Here is a 24,541-nt window from a genome sequence, read left to right as displayed (position 1 = left end):
AAAGCAAGAAAAGAACAGTACAAACATGACATGGAAGCAATAGTGAAAAGATTAGGACAGCAGATGAAATGCCATATATCTTTAAGAGAACTATGCATGGAGTGTATGACAAAACGAGACAGAGATTAGACCCATGGAAGAAATCCACATAACAGAAGAAAGATGTAAAAAATCAACTTGAGAAAATGACGACAAAAAAAGCACCAGGACCAGATGGAATGAAGCCAGTACTGTTCAAATTACTCTTACAAAGTAACAACCTCCAAAAAGAATTGGCAGAATGTTTAAATGAAATACTGAAGGCAGGAAAACGCAGAAAAAGCTGGTTTAAGTCAAAAACAACACTCACGCCCAAAAAACAAAACCCCACAGTCAAAGATCTAAGGCCAATTGCTCTAACAAATGCATCATATAAAATCTTCATGGGGATCCTGAGAACCAAAATAGAAAAACATATATATAGGAAAATGAATGAACTGCAATCCGGCTTTACGCAAACAGAGAGGAATCGATAATTTATATATCTTACAATACTGCATACAAGAAACTTACAGAAGAAAAAGGACCCATTATTTGTAGTATCAATAGACTTCCAAAAAGCATTTGACTCAGTTAATAGGAAAAAGCTCATTGAGTCATGATGAAATTATACACTACATGCGGAAGTAATAAATACAGTTGCAAAGTATATACAAATGATGTAACAAGCCTATGCCTTAACAATATAGAACAAAAAGAACTAAATGTAACTAATGGAATAAGACAGGGATGCAATGGCTCAACCATATTCTTTCTATTAATAACGTACCTGATAATAGAAAAATTAGAAATACAACAGAATGTTTCAGAAATGAAGTAATAAGGATAGTGGCACTACTATATGCAGACGACGGGTTAATACTAGGGCACACACTAGAAGAAATAACAAAATCAATAAAAACCCTTATGGAAATCGCGGGTGAATGTGGCCTAAACATAAACAAGGACAAGAGTAACATCTAATATATAACGACTGGTACAGTATCGATGATGTGGAGAATATGGAAGCACATAGAAGGAATAAAATAGTTAAGAATATAAATACCTAGGAGTAACAATCAACATGAAAGACTGCTTCAGAGAACAAATAAAAAGGGCCCAAATTAAAGCAAAGCAGATGGCAAATATGGCTAATGCAGTCATCAATAAAAGCTGTAGCAGGGTAAAAATAGGAAAAGAAAAATTGTACTGGAAAGGACTAGCGATGCCTTCATTCATGTATGCAATGGAAGTCATGAAACTTGACAGGAAACAATAAATGAATTGCAGAAGATAGATAATAAAGTATACAGAGCAATATTGAAAGCGCCAAGTTACACAGCAAGTTGTGCGTTAAGATCTGAAATAGGGGTGGGGCCTCATTCCTGCCAATCTAGAGATATGAAGAATAAACTTTTTCTACCTGAAACATACACTGAAGAATGGTGGAAATAGGCTCCTATATGAGATAACAATGGATCAAGTATGAAAACAAAAAAACCCTGGATATGCAAGTAAAAGAGTATATGAAAGAACTAAATATAAACTTAAGTAAAATTGAAGCAGTTAAAGACAAACAGTTAAGGAAATAATAAACAATTGGGACAGAAAAATATGGCAGAAAGAAATGAATGAAAAGTCAACATTAAGAATCTACAGAAAATATAAAGAAAACATAAGAGAAGAAATCTGGTAGATAACACTGAAAAAAACAATGCTGATCAGTAGGGCCAGACTAGGTATACTAGGATTAAATGATAGAAATAGGATAAAAGGAGAAGATACAAAATTTTATACTGTGAGGTAACAAAATTGAAATAGAACATTTGCTTACTTTACTGTCCAGCATACAATGAAATTAGAATAGATATAGCTTTATGCAGCAACCATATCAAGAAAATAAAGAGGAATTAGTAGCAAATATAATCTTATTGTAGTACTAATGAGGGAGAAGTGGAGAATCGGAAAGATTTTAAAAGAAAAAAATGTGGTATTTCAGAGAGAAGAAGCTCAAGCAAACACAAGCAAAGGAGGAATAAAAGAAGCAAGGGAGCCGTTTCAAAGGCATATCCCACCCACTACTACTACTAGCAAACAGCACAGGTTTGTGAACAATTCAACAATCGTGTCACCACTAGGTAATGCTTGAAACTGGCTCGAATTTTAAAGGTAAGTATTTTTCGAATGGATAACTAGACAATACGTTTTTGAATTTCGATAATTATTAAGGTTCAATTCATGATATAAAACATGAGCCGGAGATCTGCCGTAGGTTGGCCGCTAGGCTTACCTATAACTGGTTCACTTACAAGGTAGATTCTTGGATGATCCCTATGCCTACGAGACGTTAGTTGGCGCCGCTGATGGCTGGGAGCTGCCTACCTCCCGGTACCAGCCAATCAGCGGCCACCAAACAAACGTCTCGTAAGAATAAGGCTCATCCGAGAATCTACCTTAAGTGAATCAGTTATAGTCAATTTTAAAATTAGCCTAGGCTAGGTATAGGTAGGTAGGTAAGGTAGTTAGCCTAGTACCTACCAAGTACTAGGTAGGTACCTACCTAAGTACCTACCTTCCTATAGGCTATACTCTGTTTTTTCCATCTGTCCATCCACCTGCGGTGTTTGTGCATGGAAACACTGCGTCCCGGGCTTTAAATATTATCCTATTTCGAATATTAACGGTGTAAACGCATACTGAAAATTATTAAAACACTTTTCAGTTGCAAATGTACACCCAGATATCTGTTTATTTACCTAAAACTTACACATAGCATAACTATTCAAAGCACGGGACGCAGTGTTACCATGCGAAAACACCACAGGCTGATGGACAGATGGAAAAAAAACAGAGTATAGGTAGTAATACCTATTAGGCTAGTTGGTACCTAAAAGCCTACTTGGTAGGTAGCTTAGTTCCTTTTTAGGTGAAAATTTTCCCTTTTTTTCTGAGAATTATCTTTTTGCTTTGTTCATACGCAAAGTCGCATTACTTTTTTATTTTTCTAAATACTCAAAGCTGTTCGATAATTAAAGTAATAGTCAGATGAAGGTTCTTCATTCTACGATGTTAAATTGAATAATCATAAGATATTATTAGAACATTTTTGCCAAACGACATTGAAATTATAGAAAACCTACCTTTGCTTTCTTCTTTTTTTTTTCTGTCATTAAATAATATTATCTGTTTGTTCAGAAAAATAATGGATAAAAAACTATTTCAATATATATAATAATCATTAGGGAGTTGTAATTCTGAACAATAATATATTTCTAGAATTATACACATTAAACAAATCTCCATACAATCACACTTCGCACATATTTTAACATTAAATTACTAATTATGTTGCTGCTCTTTTTCATCTTATTCACCGCTTTTCCTGAACTACTAATGTGACTTCAGTTCTTGAATTCTAACAAATGTACGGCATCTAACAGAATATTTTGACTTCTGAAGTTATTTGGATGTGACTGCTAATTATATCCAATAATCTAATGATCGCCACTTTTACTGCTGTTAAAACATTTTTCTCCCCCCATGGTGAGAATCAAACAGCTTATCCATACACTTCAAATGATCAAGAAACACTAGGTTTCATTAGTTTGCCCTCCTTAAAGCTTATGGCACCAATCCATGTGTCATCTCCTTTGTTACTTTTGCTCCCAAATGTTCCAGTTGTGGAAACTTGTGAGCAATGAAAATGCCAACATTTCGCAAACCTTATTCTTCTTCTTCTATGGCATCTTCCCATGTTTGTTCTTCAACTTCCTGGTCTTTAAATTCATGACTGATCATTCTTATTAAATTCTGGTGAGCAAAATAAAATTACTAATAAACTGGGTTCTTTCTGAAGAGAATTTCCTTCGTCTTCGAACGATGTGTCTTGCTTGTCAGGGACGTGAGACAATGAGGTGGATGTTACATTTTCACTGTTGCATTTTTGAACATTGCTCTTTGAGCTTACAAGTGTGGTGTCTTTTCCTAAAAGGTGGGCTCTGAGACGATTTTTAAATGCAACTGGTGATGGGTGCTGATCGTACTCTCCCATTTGACTTATGTAACCAAAAAGTGCCCCAACCAAACCTGATTTAGTATGTAATTTAGAGTATACGTCATGCCCAGTTTTTATTTTACCATTTTCAGCAAGTTACACAAAAGATAAATTAATTTACTTTTCATCACTCTTTATTTCTCTAGCGGTTTTACTCGCGTCTTGCAAGATATTGTCTTGCATTTACAGGTTTGGTCCTTTAAGCATTTTTTGATGATTTCCTATATGTTGGCAGTTTAGAATTAAACAAATCAAACTATCTATTAACAAGCCGAATGAGATAGCTTTGGTAGACCTATATTACTATTCCGCGGCAGCCAAACTATGGCAGTTGCGGTTTTTCTATGCAGTTTTATCTCCTGAACAAGAATTTTAAGTAATATTTATTCGGACGACTGTAATTAACCCCCAGAGGCTCGTAATAAACTCTGTGAAATACATTTGATGCCCCAATTCCTGGTGGCTTTTGTATTTGCGGGGACGAACGATGCGGAATGCTTATATAGAAATATCCTGGCTTTTAATTTTCCCGTCCTTCTCTTCAAATTTCCTTGGTTGGTGAAGTGATCAATAGATTTATAGGTACTTTTGGAGAGCAGTTGCACAGCAAGTTTAGCTCTCATTCATTGCACACCTATAATAACATTGATATGTTTTTTGGTAAGTTTTTAAGCTGTCCGAAGACCACTTTGCTCCTCTTTATTAACTCTCTAACTGGACCATTGTGAGCATATGTACTACGTACCATTCGGCAATATGAATCCATTGTCATGGTCAAGAAAGTTATTTCTAAAAAGCTTAACTAGGTGTGGAGCATCCGCAAACACATGTATATTTCTGCTGTTGTCCATTAGATTAATAAAGAATCTTCCTAGTGGTAGCATAAGGCGAGATTGAGTTGACGTCACGCTCTCGACCTGCGCAGAAGAGGCTTATTTTGGGTCAGCACTGACAAGACCTCCTATACTCTCTAGACCTTGCTAGCTACTATAGTCTAGTAGCAAGGTTACGGTAAAACTGGAGACTAGCCTAGCTTACTTACCTAGCCTAATAGGCTACCTCGTCCTGTTCCCACCAGTTGACAACCGTAATGATGACCTTTTGCTTATGTTTTTGTTTATATTTACTTATTCCTTTTGTATGTGTATTGTATAATATTGAAAGTCCCTGGTCTTACGCTTAAACAGCCCCATTTTGCATATAGTGCCTACAGGCTAGTACCCATGTCGACATTGTAATGTGGGGAACACCTGATAGGATTTTTTTGCCTAAGCACATTGTGGAAAATGATGTCAAGCATGGCTAGCTATTTAGAACATCTTTTGTTGTTTTCATCAGGAAATGTGGGTACCTAATTGAACAGCTCTCAAACCTGATTGGCTCTTTGTTCCGACACGGCATACAAACCTTCGGTCCTTTTACAATAGGAAGGTACTAGCGGCAGAAGGTACTAGCGGCAGCTGGATAGGTCGTAAGCTTTCGAACAAGGGGTTCGGTAGTTAACTGCTTGTCCGACAGGCGCGCGCGCGCGACTGGGAGGTAAACAAATCACTTTTGCTTTCGGCCTGCTGGCGTGTGGATGTGTATCATCGCTCTCTGCCCGCTTCATCGTCGTTGCTTTCGCATGGTTGTGTTTTTCTTTTTCTATTTATCTAGTGAAACTGAATTGTAAGTACAATCATTTCATATTTATTTCCATTGAATTCAATTGTGAATTAAAGGATCTTGGTTTCTCCACGCCCTCCGTTTACCCGAGTGCCGGGACTGAAGGGCGTAAGTGCGGGAATTCATTTTATCCCAGAAATGATCCTCGTATTGTGTATGCTCGGTGCCGAGGGTGGCGGGAGAGCGCTCGCTCCAAGCGTATATTTTGGTTAGAAATGTGTAGATGAAAATCGTAAGTAGTGCTCTTTTCATTTATATTTTTTTTGACCTGTTATGCTCGTTGCCAGAGCGAATGCGCGCGCACGAAAACTTATTCTGTATGGAAGTGGAATCGCAAGTACATATTTTCTTTTTTTCATCATATTTATTTTGATTGTAGCAATACTCTTTTTGGATCAGTTTCCGAGCTTACCTGAAATTGATCCTTTCCCTTTTTATTTGAATGAAGTGAAATCGCAAGGGCAGTATTCTTTTTCATTTTCATATATATTTTTGATTGCATCAATTCATTATGGATCAAGGTTTCCATTCATAATCGGGAATGGATCCTTTTACCCTTGCGCTCGGTACCGAGGGCGCAAATGCGCTCGATCCGAGCCCTTATTCATTGTGAAGTGAATCGTAATGCAAGATTCTTTTTCATTTTATTCCTTTTATTATTGATTGCATCATATATTTGGTTCAAGTTCCGCTCAGTCAGGAATTGATCCTTATGCCCTTGCATTCGGGCCGAGGGCACGATTGCTCTCGGGCTCTTATATTATTGTTGGGTACATGGTGCTGTGCTGGGGTGGGGAACGAGAACACCCCCCCCCCCCCCCCCGCCACACTCACAGATGCCACTGATGGCCCTTCCCCTGGGGGGGGGGAGGGTTATCGGCGTTCTTCTCCTCGCGATCCGTCGAGCGCGGGGGGAGGGCGCTCGGTGCCCGATGTACAATTGTATTCGGGGTCTTCCACTCGTTCGGAGAGGGCTCACCCCCCCGCGCGAGGGGACTTCCCCCCCACTAATCGCTACTACTGTTATTTCCGCAGGTGCTACTGCCACGAGGTGGACCTTGGTGAGGTATGGGCGTCCCCTTCCAATTGTTCAGCGTGCTAGTGTCCAGCCGGCTGCGGTTCTATGGTCTGGGCCTACTGCTGGTTCACCCATGGAGGTGACCACGCTCCAGGTGACGACGTCCTACCTCACCTGGTGTACTCGCCTCACGTGGTAACAGTCTTGCCTACAGCCGCTGTGAAGTGGCCGTTCGCCGTACCGAGAGGGGGGCGTGCCGCCGCCGCTCGTGGTTGCCGCGCTGCAACGACCACACTTCCGCTGCCCTAGAGCTCGCCCCTGGACCTGCCGCCGGTACCAGGATGTTGCTGGCTGCTGCTCCACTTCCTGTGTTTCCGGTGCTGCCTGCCGTACCTGCCCATTCTGGCTGACTGTCCCATGAGCAGTTGCTGCGCTGGCTGTCCCTGCCATTGCTGCGCTGGCTGTCCCTGCCGTTGCTGCGCTGGCTGTCCCTACCGATGCTGTGCTGGCTGTGCCTGCTGTTCCTGAGATGCCCATACCTGCTGACGTCGTCCTGTTCGTGGTGGTACTACCCCAGACTATGGTCTGTCTGTACAGGTGAGTCCGGGCCCTGTGGCTTTCGGCTACAGCAGCCCCGGCTCCGCCCTGGATGGCAGATCTTACGTCTGTCCTGAGGAAGCTGACGAAGAAGAGGAGGAAGGTGTCGTCGTCGTCGTCTTCATCTTCTTCATCGTCGTCGGCTGCCGCCTCTTCCCCTTCGACTTCTAAGGCTTCACAGCCGAGGAAGAAGAAGGTTTGCCTCCTCCCTCCTAAGGAATTCTCCTCGGGAGCTTCTCGGGACCGTCTCACCTCGGTGGGACGGGAGGGTTCCTTCCGCTGGTCCTCCTGCTCCTTCGGGAGCGGGGCCCGTCTCTTCTTCCGCAAGGAGAGACTACGGGGACCAGAGGAGTACCGGCTAACACCGGTACTTCCTCACCTCGGTGTCAGTGGTTCTGCCACTGCATCAGGGTCAGTCTGCGGACTCTCGTTGCGTCGGGGAGGTACCGAGTGGTACGGTTTTGCCTACCAGCGACCGCCAAGCAGCCACGGAACCAGACCTCGGAGCTGCGCTCAGCGTCAGGTTCACGGCACGGGGCGGAAGACTGGTGACAGCCGCTCACGCGACTCACACCAAGACCAGCTCTCGCTCTCGCGGCGACCAGCTGCTACCCGGGGACGTGACGGTCCACGACAGGCCACGGGCTGAGGCTAAGGAAGAGGTCCTTCCCGTTCGCCGGTACCAGCCACGGCTGGAGCCAGCGACGTGACGTGCCGTGAGGACAACACCGGTCTCACTGTGACAGTGGAGCCTGCAGGTCGCCTGACCGTCGCTCTCAGAGAGGCGATCGGGTGGGTACGGCAACCAGCACCAGCTCTTCTGACTCGAGATCGGCTGAGGGGCGCTGTGCTTCAGTCCAGCCGTTCTCCACAGCGAGACGGTTCGACCAGGCCTGCAGCTCGATCGCCACGCGGGTTGACGATCGCTGCAGCCCTCCCAGCCTGCTGGTTCTGCCAGCGAGCGAGGAGGGAGCGTCAGGTCTGCCTCTCCCGTACCTTCAACCTCCTCGGGTTTACACCGGGAGGAGCGAGGGTATTGAGGAGGGATCGTGAGGGGTGCGCCCCTCATGATCCCACCACGACGCCCTACGTGCCAGGCACGGTTCTTGGACCGGCCAGGACGTATGCGCAAGTGGATGGAGAAGACCGAGAGGGCTGTCGCTGTTCCCCCTTCTTAGGAGGAAGGTTCTCGGAATATGCTCTTGTTCGAAGGGCTTAACGGTCCCACTCTGCAAGATGCTGGTGACTTCCGAGATCCAGAGGAACTTTTGCCCCGAGGTTATGGCGTGATTCGTCAGCACAACGACCTCTGGAAGGATCGCCGCTCCCACCAGCAGAGCCACGTCTCGGCTCGAGTCGTTTTGGGGCCCGAGAGGGAACCCAAATCGACGGTGGGTCTGCCGCGATCGGAGCTTGCCGACTGTGTTGAACCAGGTAGTCTCTCGTCTCCGGACAAGAAGGCTCTCTCAGTTCTGGCCGGTCGAACAAGCTACTTCACCTCCTCTACTGCGACAGAGGCGTTTCTACGTGTCTTCGGACACCGTATTTGAATACCCTTCGGTCCTCCTGAGGTTTCGACCTCGACGAGGACTGGAATGAGTCGGAGGACGGTATCGGCTCTCTCCTAGTCAGGGGTGTCGATCAGCCCCACCACCCGACGACGTTTCACAGTGGCGGCAGAACACTTACCTACAGTATGAGTTCGTAACCCTCCTCGGGAAAACGTTTTCTCCTGACGATACGTTTTCCCAGGCTCTGAGAGGCCGGCGATGGCTGCTCCTTTTCTTCTCCAACTGCTAGTTCCGCTGGGAAGGCGAGCCAGTATCCAATTCCTCCCCCATTCCCTCTCTCCTTACGGCTACGAGGGAAAGGGGAGGGATCCTACAGAGATTTCTCTGTAAGATCCCACGTTAGGGGCTGCGCTACCGGGGGGACCTTCGGGTCCTACCTGACGTAAGCCCCGGTCATTGAGGAGGGATCCTGCCCCTTTCTCGATTTCTACGGGAATCGAGAGGACCACCAGCCGATATCGTTTGACGAAGTTCGGTGGGGGGTTTCGCAGAGTGCTTAGAATTCTACGGAATTTCTAGCGCACTCAGATGTTCGAGTTTTTTTACGATCTCCAACACTTAGGCGAGACCACGGTCCAAAGTGAGCAAGAATCCCCGATAATTGTTACACGATAATCGGGAACCTCGCTTATGCTCGAATTCCTGTAATTTCTAGCATTTGGAAGAAGACTGCTGCGGAAAGAAGAGTATCTCACAGTAGGCGATTAACCTGGAATAGAGAAGAACGGACGGGAACTTCCAGTTTGGCTTTGAACTATCGTCTTCGGTATTCTGTTCACCATTGAAGCTTTCCTTTGGGAAAGACTTCTCCTTCACTCTCTTGACTAGAGAACGAAGGCGGTCGATCTCCAATCCTTATTCTCATTCCTCGAGAGGAAAGAATTTAGGATGGAGGTCGTGTACAGAACCTACAAATATACTACGATATTACCCTCGCGACATGATTCTTTTAACAGTTGAATTGTCCGGGGGGTAGGCGCATACCGTAGTTAACTCTACGGTTTGTGACCGAGACGAATTGTATCTTAATTGAACTGCAACTCGGGGTTGCCTGCAACCTCCCAGCAGTTATCATTCGATTTTAGATACTTGGTATTGTCATGACAACACCAAATCAGCTTTTGTATTTACCGAAATCCGTTTCGGTTAAATATAATTGCTCGAGCGTATTCTTTATGCTCGATGGTTCTAGCCGAACGCATCCCTTCGTGGAATAATGGATTACCTGGCAACTCAGGATGACGAGTCACCAGAGCTACTGCGTATTGAACTGCCTGATAGCGGGCTCAGTATCAGCTAGGTCCTCGAGATGAACGTTCGGTTACGTCTCTCTCTCCCCTGGTTTGATTGACTACCAAACGTATCTCTGCCCCAACAATCATGGACTTAGGTCTCTGATTAACGGGGATTCTCGCAATAATGAAGGACCATCTACTGCTGTGACGCTCGATTTCATCGCCTTCGACATTGCGAGAATTTTCAACAGAGATATCTCTTGGACTCTTTCATCTTTCTGTTTACCGCACGGTAACAGAAGTCTGTACTAGTCACCCGCTGCATCGCACCGCGATAATGCGAATGATTTTTGCAGACATCTGAGTTTGTCTTCAAAATATCTCGTATTCGTAGGTGTGCAATTATTCATTGCTCGCCCCGAATTAACAGATGTCAGAAGACATCGCCTACTCTCCGACCTGACAGCTCTACTTCCAAATGTTCACGCCCATGAGAAGCAGTTCTTCAGGCAGTATTTACCCTGTCTTCATTACTGAAAAGCGCTCCGCTTTTATTGCAACTACGATCCTCACCGGACAGCAATGAATAGCGGTTAGCGTTCTCATGTTTTGTAGCACAGGTTCAGAATCTTGAGAATCCTTCTCTCGGTTTCAGCTGTGAAGACGTAGGTTGCATTTTCTGTACACCTTCGTCTTCAACGCACATAGTGTTGTTTCTCCTTAGCCGAGAATCAACTATACTATGAATATCTTGCCATCAGGGACCTCGGTCTCTAGAAGCAATTGACTTTCGCCTGTTGGGCACATGCCTTAAGAGAGTCATCACCTTGCCTTCTGGCATCGGTGACGAACAAATTATTTGTTTAGTCTCTTGGCATAACCCTTTTAAGGCGAAGGTCACGTGACTTGCTCGGGTTGCTTGGACAACTTGCCTCCTACCGAACGCAGTCAGTCGGCAGCTGTCAGAGCGCCCAAGTCTGTTACGAACTTCGCTGTGGACTTAGTTCGGTTGTTCCATAACAGTCTTTTCTTCGTCCTAACGGCTTGTCACAGTACCCATACCATCGACACCCACCATTGAGTGTCGGTGTCCTATCCACTACCGAGAAGAACAACTTCGCTGCAGACGATAGACCAGTATGGGTACAGACATCACCGAAGTCGAGAAGAGGGATAGGTCATACGACCATTCCCTTCTTTTCCTCTGAGGTAATTGCATGACTTTCCTGCGAAGTCAAGCATCCAGGGGATGGGGATTCGTGACGCTCGATTTCGTACCGAATTCGTAGCGAAGACTCTGAACCCTTCGGTTCCTGACGATCGTTAGAGTCCTTCACATCCCCTCCCTAATGGACTTCACCGCCTTCGATGCGAAGGAGATGCTGCTTTGTCCTGTGAAAGCGCGACCGCGCTTTCTGAAGAAACTCGACATCCCAGGCTGAGTGTTTGAAGACTCTTCGTCACACCAAGATGACCTAGAAGTACACTCCCTCGAGTTACGCAAGAACTTCTCCGTGGCGCAGGTACTGAAGGCAGGGGTCTGGTACAACCAGACCACTGGCACCTCCATCTACCTTTTTGGATATTGCCCACAGGTCCTTGGATCGTTTTCCGTTGGGACCCGTGGTGGCTGCTCAACACGTTGTGTAGCTAACCCAGACCCTAGCAGGCTGAACAGCATCGAGTCCTGGTGTGACTGTAAGAATAGATAAGTGAATGAGAGAGTGACTGGCTTCTCTTCCTATCTTTTTCTCCCCTCTACCTGTGGGTAGAGGGATACGGTCATCACCTTGCTGGATAAGGACGAGATGCCGGTGAGGCTACTCGACAGAGCCCCATCCTATCCCTTTCACTAGGGATGGGAGCGAATATCCACCACTTCCTCCTACAAGGTGGGGGGGGAAGTGGATGCCAACAAGAGACAAACCATAACTTTATGTTGCCTCTTGCAAATAGGAACTTGTTCTTGTTTGCTGGTACGAAGAGATACGCCTTGCCTCTCTCTTAGTACTTGGTCCAGAGGTCTGACCATTGATCCTGCGGTGCACACCCCGATCAATCGGACAGAGGCTTGGATCCCTCCCTCGCTCTTACGACCAGGGAGGCATTCCAAGGTTGGGCGAACACCAGTCTGTTCACAAAGACTCAGATTCCTCCCACCAAGAAGTGAGTCTTCCTATTGTAAAAGGACCGAGGTTTGTATGCCGTGTCGGAACAAATGACAATTTGTCCAAAATTGCATTTTTTCCTAACTATACAAACCTGAGGTCCTTTTACACATAGTCCCACCTCATGCCACCCCTCACTCTGCAGTTTTTGCTTGGGCCAAAAGCAAAAAAGTTTGTTTACCTACCTCCCAGTCGCGCGCGCACAAGCCTGTCGGACAAGCAGTTAACTACCGAACCCCTTGTTCGAAAGCTTACGACCTATCCAGCTGCCGCTAGTACCTTCTGCCGCTAGTACCTTCCTATTGTAAAAGGACCTCAGGTTTGTATAGTTAGGAAAAATGCAATTTTGGACAAATTGTCATTTTATTCTGTTTCACAAATTGAGTGGGTAGCAGAAGGCAGAACTGTTGTTTGCTTCCTTTTCGAACCATCTCTTCCCCCAGGCTATGGTAAAGGATCTGGCTGTCAGTTTACAAGAAAGGCCACTCAAGATCTTTTGGCCCAATCGTCATGACGTCCTGCTGGCCCTTCGACGTCTTCAGGAAGTCAATCTATTAAAAGACAGAAGCCCTTTCGTGGTGGAACATCTGCTAGATCTTCCCCCCGAGGAAGAAGCCTTCCCAGAGGAAGAGCCCCTGCTAAGTCTAGGGGCAAGAAATGAGAAATATGTCCTTCAGTCGCCGGTAGGAGCCAGGCTACGGTTTTTCGTGGAAGCCTGGAGAGAGAGGCGGACATCTGGTCTCTCAACATCCTAGAGAAAGGATACAAGGTCCCTTTCGTGAAGCCGCCCCCGCTGTGTACAACTCCCAGGGACTTGTCTCCGTCGTATTGTCAGGAGAAGCAACGGATACTTTTCGATCTGCTCGAGAAGGGAGCAGTGGAACAGGTCTTGGACCTGGAATCACCAGGCTTTTACAACAGATTGTTCCTGGTTCCAAAACAGTCTGGAGGTTGGCGGCCGGTATTGGGTGTAAGTCGTCTGAACCTCTATGTGGAGAAGCAGAGGTTCAAGATGGAGACACCTCAGTCAGTTCTTGGAGCCTTAAGACCTGGAGATTGGATGGTATCACTCGACCTTCAGGACGCTTATTTCCACGTCCCGATACATCCCCATTCAATGAAGTACCTTCGGTTCGTCCTGAAAGGGAAGGTATTTCAGTTCAGGGCTCTTTGTTTCGGACTGAGCACGGCCCTGTTTGTGTTCACCATCTTGATGAAGAATGTGGCGAGGTGGCTCCATCTCGACAACATCAGGATCTCTTTCTATCTGGACAACTGGCTCATACGAGCCTCTTCGCAAGCCCGGTGCCTGGAGGACCTGCAAACGACTTTGACCTTAGCTACGTCCCTGGGGCTTCTGGTAAACTTCGAAAAGTCACATCTGACCCCAACACAGTCCATCGTGTATCTGGGGATTCAGATGGATTCAGTGGCTTTTCAAGCTTTTCCGTCCCAGGAACGTCAGCAACAAGGCTTAGAGAAAGTATCAGCCTTTCTAGGGAAGGATTCATGCTCGGTGAGGGAATGGATGAGTCTGCTGGGGACCATTTCCTCGCTGGAGAAGTTTGTTTCCCTGGGGAGGCTGCACCTCAGACCTCTTCAGTTCTTCCTGTCGGACAGCTGGACAGACAAGAACAACCTCGACATGATTCTGACAATCTCAGAAGAGGTAAAAAGCCATCTAAGATGGTGGCTCGATCCGCTGAAGCTGTCAGAGGGAATTTCCCTCAAGCTTCAGAGCCCCGACCTAGTGTTGTTCTCCGACGCGTCTTCCACGGGGTGGGGAGCAACACTAGGGGGGGAGGAAGTGTCAGGCACCTGGAGAGGGGAACAGGTAGCTTGGCATATCAACATCAAAGAGCTGGCAGCAATCCAGTTGGCGCTCCAGTTCTTTCAAGACAAAGTCTCCCGTCGCGTATTCCAGGTCAACTCGGACAACACCACAGCCCTGGCCTACTTAAAGAAGCAAGGAGGAACGCACTCTCGCTCCCTGTTCGCTCTGGCAAAGGGGATTCTTCTACGGGCGAAAACGAGAGAAGTCACGATCCTCACAAGGTTCTTCGCCAGAGTCGAGAACGTCCGTGCGGACCTCCTCAGTCGGCAAGGACAACTGCTGCCGACGGAGTGGACCCTCCACTAGGAGGTATGCCAGGAGCTGTGGAGTCTTTGGGGATGTCCTCTAGTGGACATTTTTGCGACATCGAGGACAACATGGCTTCCTCTCTATTGCTCCCCTGTTCTGGATCTAGGAGCAGTGGCAATAGACTCCCTGCTTTGGGATTGGATGGGGCTGGATCTCTACACATTTCCCCCATTCAAGATACTATGAGAAGTGCTGAGAAAGTTTGCAGCTTCAGAAGGGACGAGGTTAACGTTGATCGCCCCCTTCTGGCCTGCGGCAGACTGGTTCACAGAGGTAATGTCCTTCCTGGTAGACTTTCCGAGAATGCTTCCGTCAAGGAGAGATCTACTCAAACAGCCCCACTTTGAGAGGTACTACAAAAACCTCTCCGCTCTGAGTCTGACTGCGTTCAGACTATCCAGAAGTTGGCCAGAGCGAGAGGTTTTTCAAAACCTGTGGCTAAAGCTATCGCCACCGCAAGGAGGCCTTCATCGATCGCTGTGTACCAATCGAAGTGGGCAGCTTTTAGGAACTGGTGCAGGAAGAAGGGCGTTTCCTCTACCACGACCTCTGTGAGCCAGATCGCCGACTTTCTCCTTTATCTCAGACGAGATTTAAAGTTAGCAGTGCCAACGATTAAAGGCTACAGAAGCGTTTTATCTGTAGTCTTTCGCCATAGAGGACTGGACCTAGCGAATAACAAAGATCTTCACAATCTCTTGAGATCGTTTGAGACCACCAAGGTGCCTCTCCCTAAGTTGCCTTCTTGGAACTTAGACATGGTCCTTAAGTTTTTGATGTCGGGTCGCTTTGAACCACTTCACGCTGCGTCTTTTTGAGACTTAACTAGAAAGACTATTTTCCTAACTGCTCTGGCGATGGCAAAAAGAGTTAGTGAAATACAAGCGATCAGTAAGCACGTCGGTTTCAAAGGGCATAATGCAGTTTGCTCTTTGGGGATGACATTTCTGGCAAAAAATGAAAATCCCTCCTACCCTTGGCCTAAGTCTTTCGAGATTAAGGGTATGGCAGAGATCATTGGTCAAGAGCCAGAAAGAGTCCTGTGCCCTGTCAGGGCTCTTAAGAACCTACCTGCGGAAAACGAAGAATTGTAGAGGTTCTTCTGAGAACTTATGGTGTTCAGTCAAGAGACCAGATATGCCTATGTCTAAAAATGCTCTGGCATTCTTCTTGAGGGACACCATAAAGGAGGCGCACTCATCATGCAATAACAGTTACTTGAGGCCGTTAAAGGTGAACGCCCACGAGGTGAGGGCTATTTCGACCTCGGTAGCCTTCCAGAAAAACATGACTCTCAACGACATTTTGAGTGCCACCTTTTGGCGGAGTAACTCAGTGTTCGCCTCGCACTACCTGCGGGAGGTGAGAACGACGTACGAGAACTGTTACTCTCTAGGGCCATACGTTGCTGCAGACACTATTTTGGGGGCAGGAAGTAGCACTTATCCTTTCCCATAGAAAAGGGTAGGTGGGTTTTTTAATCTTTGCATTGTTTTTTGGTTGTAGGGTTGGTCGCCGAATGCGGACTTCCCTTCCGTTAGCCTTTATATGTGGGAGTTATTTTGTTAAGCTAGCTTAGGTGGTGGTTTTGCTTCATTGCCCTCATAAGTTTGGTCATGGTCTAGTCACATTGTGGTCACGTCCCCGTTGACAGATCATCTAAAGCACACCAGCTACACAGGTCACTACCTTGCTGGCAACTCTAGTAAAGCAGAAGCAGGCTTGGGTGACAAGTAATCACGAAGTCAGCTATGCTAACAGGTAAGGAACCAAGATGTCAATCATCTACATGTATATGTTTCCTAAAATCCTATTCTGTCTTTCCCACCGCCAAAGGTGGGATTCAGCTATATATATATCTGACAGGTAAGTTTCATGAGCAAAATGATATTGTTAAGATACAATAAACTTTGTTCATACTTACCTGGCAGATACATAGTATATTTAAAGTACCCACCCACCTCCCCTCAGGAGACAGTGGAGATAGAAAATCTGATAGAAAATGGGAATGGTTCCTGATACCCGCCTCCCAGCGGCGGGAATGGGTACTAACCACCTAACTCCCACTACGTGTGTCGTAAGTTTTTAGAAATTCTGTCGGACTTCAGAGAATACAGCTATATATATATCTGCCAGGTAAGTATGAACAAACTTTATTGTATCTTAACAATATCATTTCTGGGCTCAGCCGTGTCGCTCCCGTGAAATGTGTCTGCTTTAGCACTATTTCTAGTAAAATATTGCTATTATACAAAGGCTAATTGAGGGGTTTGCTGTGGTAGTGTTTAACACTCCGCCCCAGTTTTATACCGACACTTTTATATAGGTGAGTGAGTCAGAGGCTTCTGACATGTCCAATTTAGCAGTTCTCTGGTATAATAGCAATTTTGTTCATGCCACTTACCTGACAGATATATATATAGCTGTATTTTCTGAAGTCCGACAGAATTTCAAAACTCGCGGCACACACACTGGGCGCCAGGTGGTAGTACCCAATTCCCGCCGCTGGGAGGCGGATATCAGGAACCATTCCCATTTTCTATTCATATTTTTTTTTTTTTTTTCTGTCGCCGGTCGGTAAACTACTGTTGTTTCCGACACGGCATACAAACCTTCGGTCCTTTTACAATAGGAAGGTACTAGCGGCAGCTGGATAGGTCGTAAGCTTTCGAACAAGGGTTCGGTAGTTAACTGCTTGTCCGACAGGCGCGCGCGCGCGACTGGTAGGTAAACAAACACTTTTGCTTTCGGCCTGCTGGCGTGTGGAACGTGTATCATCGCGCTCTGACCCGCTTCATCGTCGTTTGCTTTCGCATGATTGTGTTTTTCTTTTTCTATTTATCTAGTGAAACTGAATTGTAAGTACAATCATTTCATATTTATTCCCATTGAATTCAATTGTGAATTAAAGGATCTTGGTTTCACCACGCCCTCCGATTACCCGAGTGCCGGGACTGAAGGGCGTAAGTGCGGGAATCGGGAATTCATTTTCCCAGAAATGATCCTCGTATTGTGTATGCTCGGTGCCGAGGGCGGGAGCGCTCGCATCCGAGCGTATATTTTGGGTTGGAAAAACTTATTCAGTATGGAAGTGGAATCGCAAGTACAGTATTCTTTTTCATTTTCATATTATTTTGATTGTAGCAATACTCATTTTGGATCAGTTTCCGAGCTTACCCGGAATTGATCCTTTCCCCTTTTTATTTGAATGAAGTGAAATCGCAAGTGCAGTTCTTTTTCATTTTTCATTTTTTATTGAGATTGCATTGTTTACTGGGATCAATGGTTTCCGCTATTTCCCGGGAATTGATCCTTCCCCTTTTTATTTGTATGAAGTGAAATCGCAAGCGCAGTATTCTTTTCATTTTCATATATTTTTTTGATTGCATCAATTCATTATGGATCAAGGTTTCCATAAACCTTGATCCATAAAGGTAAGAATGGATCCTTTTACCCTTGCGCTCGGTACCGAGGGCGCAAATGCGCTCGATCCGAGCCCTTATTCATTGTGAAGTGAATCGTAATGCAAAGATGCATTTTCATTTTATTCCTTTATTATTGATTGCATCAATATTTATTTGGTTCAAGTTTCCGCTCAGTCCAGGGAATTGATCCTTATGCCCTTGCATTCGGGCCGATGGCACGATTGCTCTCGGGCTCTTATATTGTTGTTGGGTACATGGTACTGTGCTGGTGTGGGAACGAGAACCCCCACCCGCTCAGCTCCCACAGATGCCCTTCCCTTGGGGGGGGGGGAGGTTATCGGCGTTCTTCTCCTCGCCCGATCCGTCGAGCGCGGGGAGTGGGCGCTCGTGCCCGATGTACAATTGTATTAGGGGTCTTCCACTCGTTCGAGAGGGCTCACCCCCCCGCGCGAGGGGACTTCCCCCACACTAATCGCTACTACTGTTATTTCCGCAGGTGCTACTGCCACAGGGTGGACCTTGGTGAGGTATGGGCGTCCTTCCATTTGCAGGGCGTGCTAGTGTCCAGGGGCTGCGGTTCTATGTCTGGGCCTACTGCGGTCACCCATGGAGTGGTGACCACGCAACCAGGTGACGACGTCCCTCCTCACCGCCTGGTGTACTCGCCTCACGTGGTAACAGGTCGTTGCCTACAGCCGCTGTGAAGTGCCGTTCGCCGTACCGAGAGGGGGTGCGTGCCGCCGCCGCTCGTGGTTGCCAGCGCTGCAGCGACCACACTTCCGCTGCCCTAGAGCTCGCCCCTGGACCTGCCTGCCGCCGGTACCAGGATGTTGCTGGCTGCTGCTCCACTTCCTGTGTTTCCGGTGCTACCTGCCGTACCTGCCGTTCCTGTTGACCTGTCCATGCAGTTCTGCCGGGCTTGCCATGTCCCTGCCGTGCTGCCTGGCTGTCCCTGAGTTGCTGCGCTGGCTGTCCCCCTGCCGTTGCTGCGCTGGCGTTCCCTGCCGTTGCTGCGCTGGCCCTGTTCCCTACCGATGTCCCCCACTGTGCTGGCTGTGCCTGCTGTTCCTGAGATGCCCATACCTGCTGATGTCGTCCCGGTTCGTGGGGGTACTACCCCAGACTTTGGTCTGTCTGTACAGGTGTGTCCGGGCCCTGTGGCTTCGGCTACAGCACGCCCCGGCTCCGCCCTGGATAGCAGATCTTACGTCTGTCCTGAGGAAGCTGACGAAGAAGAGGAGGAAGGTGTCGTCGTCGTCGTCTTCATCTTCTTCATCGTCGTCGGCTGCCGCCTCTTCCCCTTCGACTTCTAAGGCTTCACAGCCGAGGAAGAAGAAGGTTGCCTCCTCCCTCCTAAGAAGTCTCCCTCGGGAGCTTCTCGGGACCCGTCTCACCTCGGTGGACGGGAGGGTTCCTTCCGCTGGTCCTCCTGCTCCTTCGGGAGCGGGCCCGTCTCTTCTTCCGCAAGGAAGAAGACTACGGGGACCAAGGGGGATACCGGTTACTAACACCGGTACTTCCTCGCCTGGTGTCAGTGGTTTCTGCCACTGCATCAGGGTCCGTCTCGGCTCTCGTTCGCGGGAGGTACCGGAGTGTACGGTCGTCTACCAGCGACCGTTGCAGCCAGGAACCAGACCTCTGAGTCCGCTCAGCGTCAGGTTCACGGCAGGGCGGGGGCGGAAGACTGGTGACAGCCGCTCATGCGACTCTCACCAGACCAGCTCTCACTCTCGCGCGAACAGCTGGCTACCCGGGGACGTGACGGTCCACGACCGACCACGGGCTGAGGCTGGGAAGAGGTCCTCCCGTTCGCCGGTGCCAGCCACGGCTGGAACCAGCGACGTGACGTGCCGTGAGGACAAGCACCGTCTCACTGTGAGTGGAGCCTGCAGGTCGCCTGACCGTCGCTCTCACAGAAAGCGACCGGGTACGGCAACCAGCACCAGCTCTTCTGACACTCGAGATCGGGGCCGCTGTGCTCAGTCCAGCCGTTCTCCACAGCGAGACGGTTCGACCAGGCCTGCAGCTCGATCGCCACCGCGGTTGACGATCGCCTGCAGCCCTCCAAGCCTGCTGGTTCTGCCAGCGAGCACGAGGGAGCGTCAGGTCTGCTCTCCCGTACCTTCAACCTCCTCGGGTTACACCGGGAGGAGCGAGGTATTGAGGAGTGATCGTGAGGGGTGCGCCCCTCATGATCCCACCACGACGCCCTACGTGCCAGGCACGGTTCTTGGACCGGCCAGGACGTATGCGCAAGTGGATGGGGAAGACCGAGAGGCTGTTGCTGTCCCCCTTCTTAGGAGGAAGGTTCTCGGAATATGCTCTTGTTCGAAGGGCTTAACGGTCCCACTCTGCAAGATGCTGTGACTTCCGAGATCCAGAGGAACTTTGCCGAGGTTACGGCGCTGATTCGTCAGCACAATGACCTCGGGGAAGGATCGCCGCTTCCACCAGCAGAGCCACGTCTCGGCTCGAGTCGTTTTGGGGCCCGAGAGGGAACCCAAATCGACGGTGGGTCTGCCGCGATCGGAGCTTGCCGACTGTGTTTGAACCAGGTAGTCTCTCGTCTCCGGACAAGAAGGCTCTCTCAGTTCTGGCCGGTCGAACAAGCTACTTCACCTCCTCTACTGCGACAGAGGCGTTTCTACGTGTCTTCGGACACCGTATTTAAATACCCCTTCGGTCCTCCTGAGGTTTCGACCTCGACGAGGACTGGAATGAGTCGGAGCGGTATCGGCTCTCTCCTGTCAGGTGTCGATCAGCCCCACCCAGACGACGTTCACAGTGGCGCAGACACTTACCTACAGTATGAGTTCGTAACCCTCCTCGGGAAAACGTTTTCTCCTGACGATACGTTTTCCCAGGCTCTGAGAGGCCATCGCCGTAAGGCGATGGCTGCTGCTCCTTTTCTTCTCCAACTGCTAGTTCCGCTGGGAAGCGAGCAGTATCCAATTCCTCCCCCATTCCCTCTCTCCTTACGGCTACGAGGGAAAGGGGAGGGATCCTACAGAGATTTCTCTGTAAGATCCCACGTTAGGGGCTGCGCTACCGGGGGGACCTTCGGGTCCTACCTGACGTAAGCCCGGTCATTGAGAGGGATCCTGCCCCTTTCTCGAGTTTCTTTCTACGGGAATCGAGAGGACCACCAGCCGATATCGTTTGACGAATTCGGTGGGGGGTTTCGCAGAGTGCTTAGAATTCTACGGAATTTCTAGCGCACTCAAGAGTGTTCGAGTTTTTTACGATCTCCAAACACTTAGGCGAGACCACGGTCCAAAGTGAGCGAGAATCCCCGATAATTGTTACACGATAATCGGAACCTCGCTTATGCTCGAATTCCTGTAATTTCTAGCATTTGGAAGAAGACTGCTGCTGAAAGAAAGTATCTCACAGTAGGCGCTTACCTGGAATAGAGAAGAACGGACGGGAACTTCCAGTTTGGCTTGAACTATCGTCTTCGGTATTCTGTTCACCATTGAAGCTTTCCTTTGGGAAAGACTTCTCCTTCACTCTCTTGACTAGAGACGAAGGCGGTCGATCTCCAATCCTTATTCTCATTCCTCGAGGGGAAAAGATTTTAGGATGGAGGTCGTGGTACAGAACCTACAAATATACTACGTATATTACCCTCGCGACATGATTCTTTAACAGTTGAATTGTCCGTGGGGTAGGCGCATACCGTAGTTAACTCTACGGTTTGTGACCGAGACGAATTGTATCTTAATTGAACTGCAACTCGGGGTTGCCTGCAACCTCCCAGCAGTTATCAGTTTTTCGATTTTAGATACTTGGTATTGTCCATGACAACACCAAATCAGCTTTTTGTATTTACCGAAATCCGTTCGGTTAAATATAATTGCTCGAGCGTATTCTTTATGCTCGATGGTTCTAGCCGAACGCATTCCTTCGTGGAATAATGGATTACCTGGCAACTCAGGATGACGAGTCACCGAGAGCTACTGCGTATTGAACTGCCTGATAGCGGCTCAGTATCAGCTAGGTCTCGGAGATGCACGGTCGGTTACGTCTCTCTCTCCCCTGGTTGGATTGACTACCGAACCATATCTCTGCCCAACAATCATGGACTTAGGTCTCTGATTAACGGGGATTCTCGCAATAATGAAGGACCATCTACTGCTGTGACGCTCGATTTCATCGCCTTCGACATTGCGAGAATTTTCAACAGAGATATCTCTTGGACTCTTTCATCTTTCTGTTTACCGCACGGTACAGAAGTCTGTACTAGTCAACCGCTGCATCGCACTGCGATAATGCGAATGATTTTTTGCAGACATCTGAGTTTGTCTTCAAATATCTCGTATTCGTAGGTGTGCAATTTCATTGCTCGCCCCGAATTAACAGATATGTCAGAAGACAATCGCCTACCTCTCCGACCTGACAGCTCTACTTCCAAATGTTCAGTCCCATGAGAAGCAGTTCTTCAGGCAGTAGTTCCCTGTCTTCATTACTGGAAGCGCTCCGCTTTTATTGCAACTACGATCCTCACCGGACAGCAATCAATAGCGGTTAGCGTTCTCAGTCTTTGTAGCACAGGTTCAGAATCTTGAGAATCCTTCTCTCGTTCAGCTGTGAAGACGTAGGTTGCATTTTCTGTACACCTTCGTCTTCAACGTCACATAGTGTTGTTTCTCCTTACCCGAGAATCAACTATACTATGAGATATCTTGCCATCAAGGACCTCGGTCCTCTAGAAGGCAATTGACTTTCGCCTGTTTGGGCACATGCCTTAAGAGAGTCATCACCTTGCCTTCTGGCATCGGTGACGAACAAATTATTTGTTTAGTCCTCTTGGCATAACCCTTTTAAGGCGAAGGTCACGTGACTTGCTCGGGTGCTTGGACAACTGCCTCCTACCGAACGCAGTCATAGGCGCTGTCAGAGCGCCCAAGTCTGTTACGAACTTCGCTGTGGACTTAGTTCGGTTGTTCCATAACAATCTTTTCTTCGTCCTAACGGCTTGTCACAGTACCCATACCATCGACACCCACCATTGAGTGTCGGTGTCCTATCCACTACCGAGAACAACAACGTCGCGGCAGACGGATAGACCAGTATGGGTACAGGACATCACCGAAGTCGAGAATAGGGATAGTCATACGACCATTCCCTTCTTTTCCTCTGAGTAATTGCATGACTTTTCCTGCAAGTCAAGCATCCAGGGATGGGGATTCGTGACGCTCGATTTCGTACCGAATTCGTAGCGAAGACTCTGAACCCTTCGGTTCCTGACGATCGGTTAGAGTCCTTCACAATCCCCTCCCTAATGGACTTCACCGCCTTCGATGGCGAAGGAGATGCTGCTTTGTCCTGTGAAAGCGCGACCGCCGCTTTCTGAAGAAACTCGACATCCCAGGCTGAGTGTTGAACAGACTCTTCGTCAGCACCAAGATGACCTAGAAGTACACTACCCTCGAGTTACACAAGACTTCTCCGTGGCGCAGGTACTGAAGGCAGGGGTCTGGTACAACCAGACCACTGGCACCTCCTTCTACCTTTTGGATATTGCCCACAGGTCCTTGGATCGTTTTCCTTAGGACCCGTGGTGGCTGCTCAACACGCTGTCTAGCTAACCCAGACCCTAGCAGGCTGAACAGCATCGAGTCCTGGTGTGACTGTAAGAATAGATAATGAATGAATGAGAGTGACTGGCTTCTCTTCCTATCTTTTTCTACCCCTCTACCTGTGGGTAGGGGGATACGGTCATCACCTTGCTGGATAAGGACGAGATGCCGGTGAGCTACTCGACAGAGCCCCATCCTATCCCTTTCACTAGGGATGGGAGCGAATATCCACCACTTCCTCCTACAAGGGGGGGGAAGTGGATGCCAACAAGAGACAAACCATAACGTTATGTTTGCCTCTTGCAAATAGGAACTTGTTCTTGTTTGCTGGTACGAAGAGATACGCTTGCCTCTCTCTTAGTACTTGGTCCAGAGGTCTGACCATTGATCCTGCGGTGCACACCCCGATCAATCGGACAGAGGCTTGGATCCCTCCCTCGCTCTTACGACCAGGGAGGCATTCCAAGGTTGGGCGAACACCAGTCTGTTCACAAAAGACTCAGATTCCCTCCACCAAGAAGTGAGTCTTCCTATTGTAAAAGGACCGAAGGTTTGTATGCCGTGTCGGAACAAATGAACAATTTGTCCAAAATTGCATTTTTCCTAACTATACAAACCTGAGTCCTTTTACACATAGCCCCACCTCATGCCACCCTCACTCTGCAGTTTTTGCTTGGGCCAAAAGCAAAAGTGATTGTTTACCTACCAGTCCGCGCGCGCGCGCCTGTCGGACAAGCAGTTAACTACCGAACCCCTTGTTCGAAAGCTTACGACCTATCCAGCTGCCGCTAGTACCTCCTATTGTAAAAGGACCTCAGGTTTGTATAGTTAGGAAAAATGCAATTTTGGACAAATTGTCATTTTACAGACCTCCGCTCAGGATTTTTTGGATTTGGCTCGCATTTAAGTATCTGATTGTCTTTTGTATTGATTTGGATTGTTGGATTGGCATACGCGATAGTGGACCGTTTTTTTTGACTTTGATTGGCTTTTCTGTAAACGTGATGTCTGGATCAAGTGCAGTGAGTTTCAGAGTGTGTGAGGACTGATTGTAAGGTGAGGCTA

At 47.8% G+C, this 24,541-nt stretch overlaps 1 protein-coding gene across 3 annotated transcripts in view; it reads left to right on the top strand.

Annotated features, from left to right (window-relative positions):
- Positions 1-2,015: 2,015 nt before the first annotated feature.
- LOC135195019 (queuine tRNA-ribosyltransferase catalytic subunit 1-like) overlaps positions 2,016-24,541 on the top strand; it is a 310,854-nt gene continuing 288,328 nt past the window's right edge. For 2 of the 3 annotated variants that reach the window (XR_010310050.1, XM_064221313.1), the window contains exon 1: positions 2,018-2,187. The gene's annotated coding sequence lies outside the window, so the exon portion shown is untranslated. Of the gene's footprint in view, positions 2,188-24,541 lie in introns of all 3 variants that reach the window. The other variant, XM_064221315.1, reaches the window with a different exon arrangement.

This window comes from Macrobrachium nipponense, chromosome 15 (genome assembly GCF_015104395.2).
Source record: "Macrobrachium nipponense isolate FS-2020 chromosome 15, ASM1510439v2, whole genome shotgun sequence".
Lineage (NCBI taxonomy): Eukaryota > Metazoa > Arthropoda > Malacostraca > Decapoda > Palaemonidae > Macrobrachium > Macrobrachium nipponense.
The sequence above is the reverse complement of the archived record's forward strand: the minus strand, read 5'-3'. Positions and strand labels throughout refer to the sequence as shown.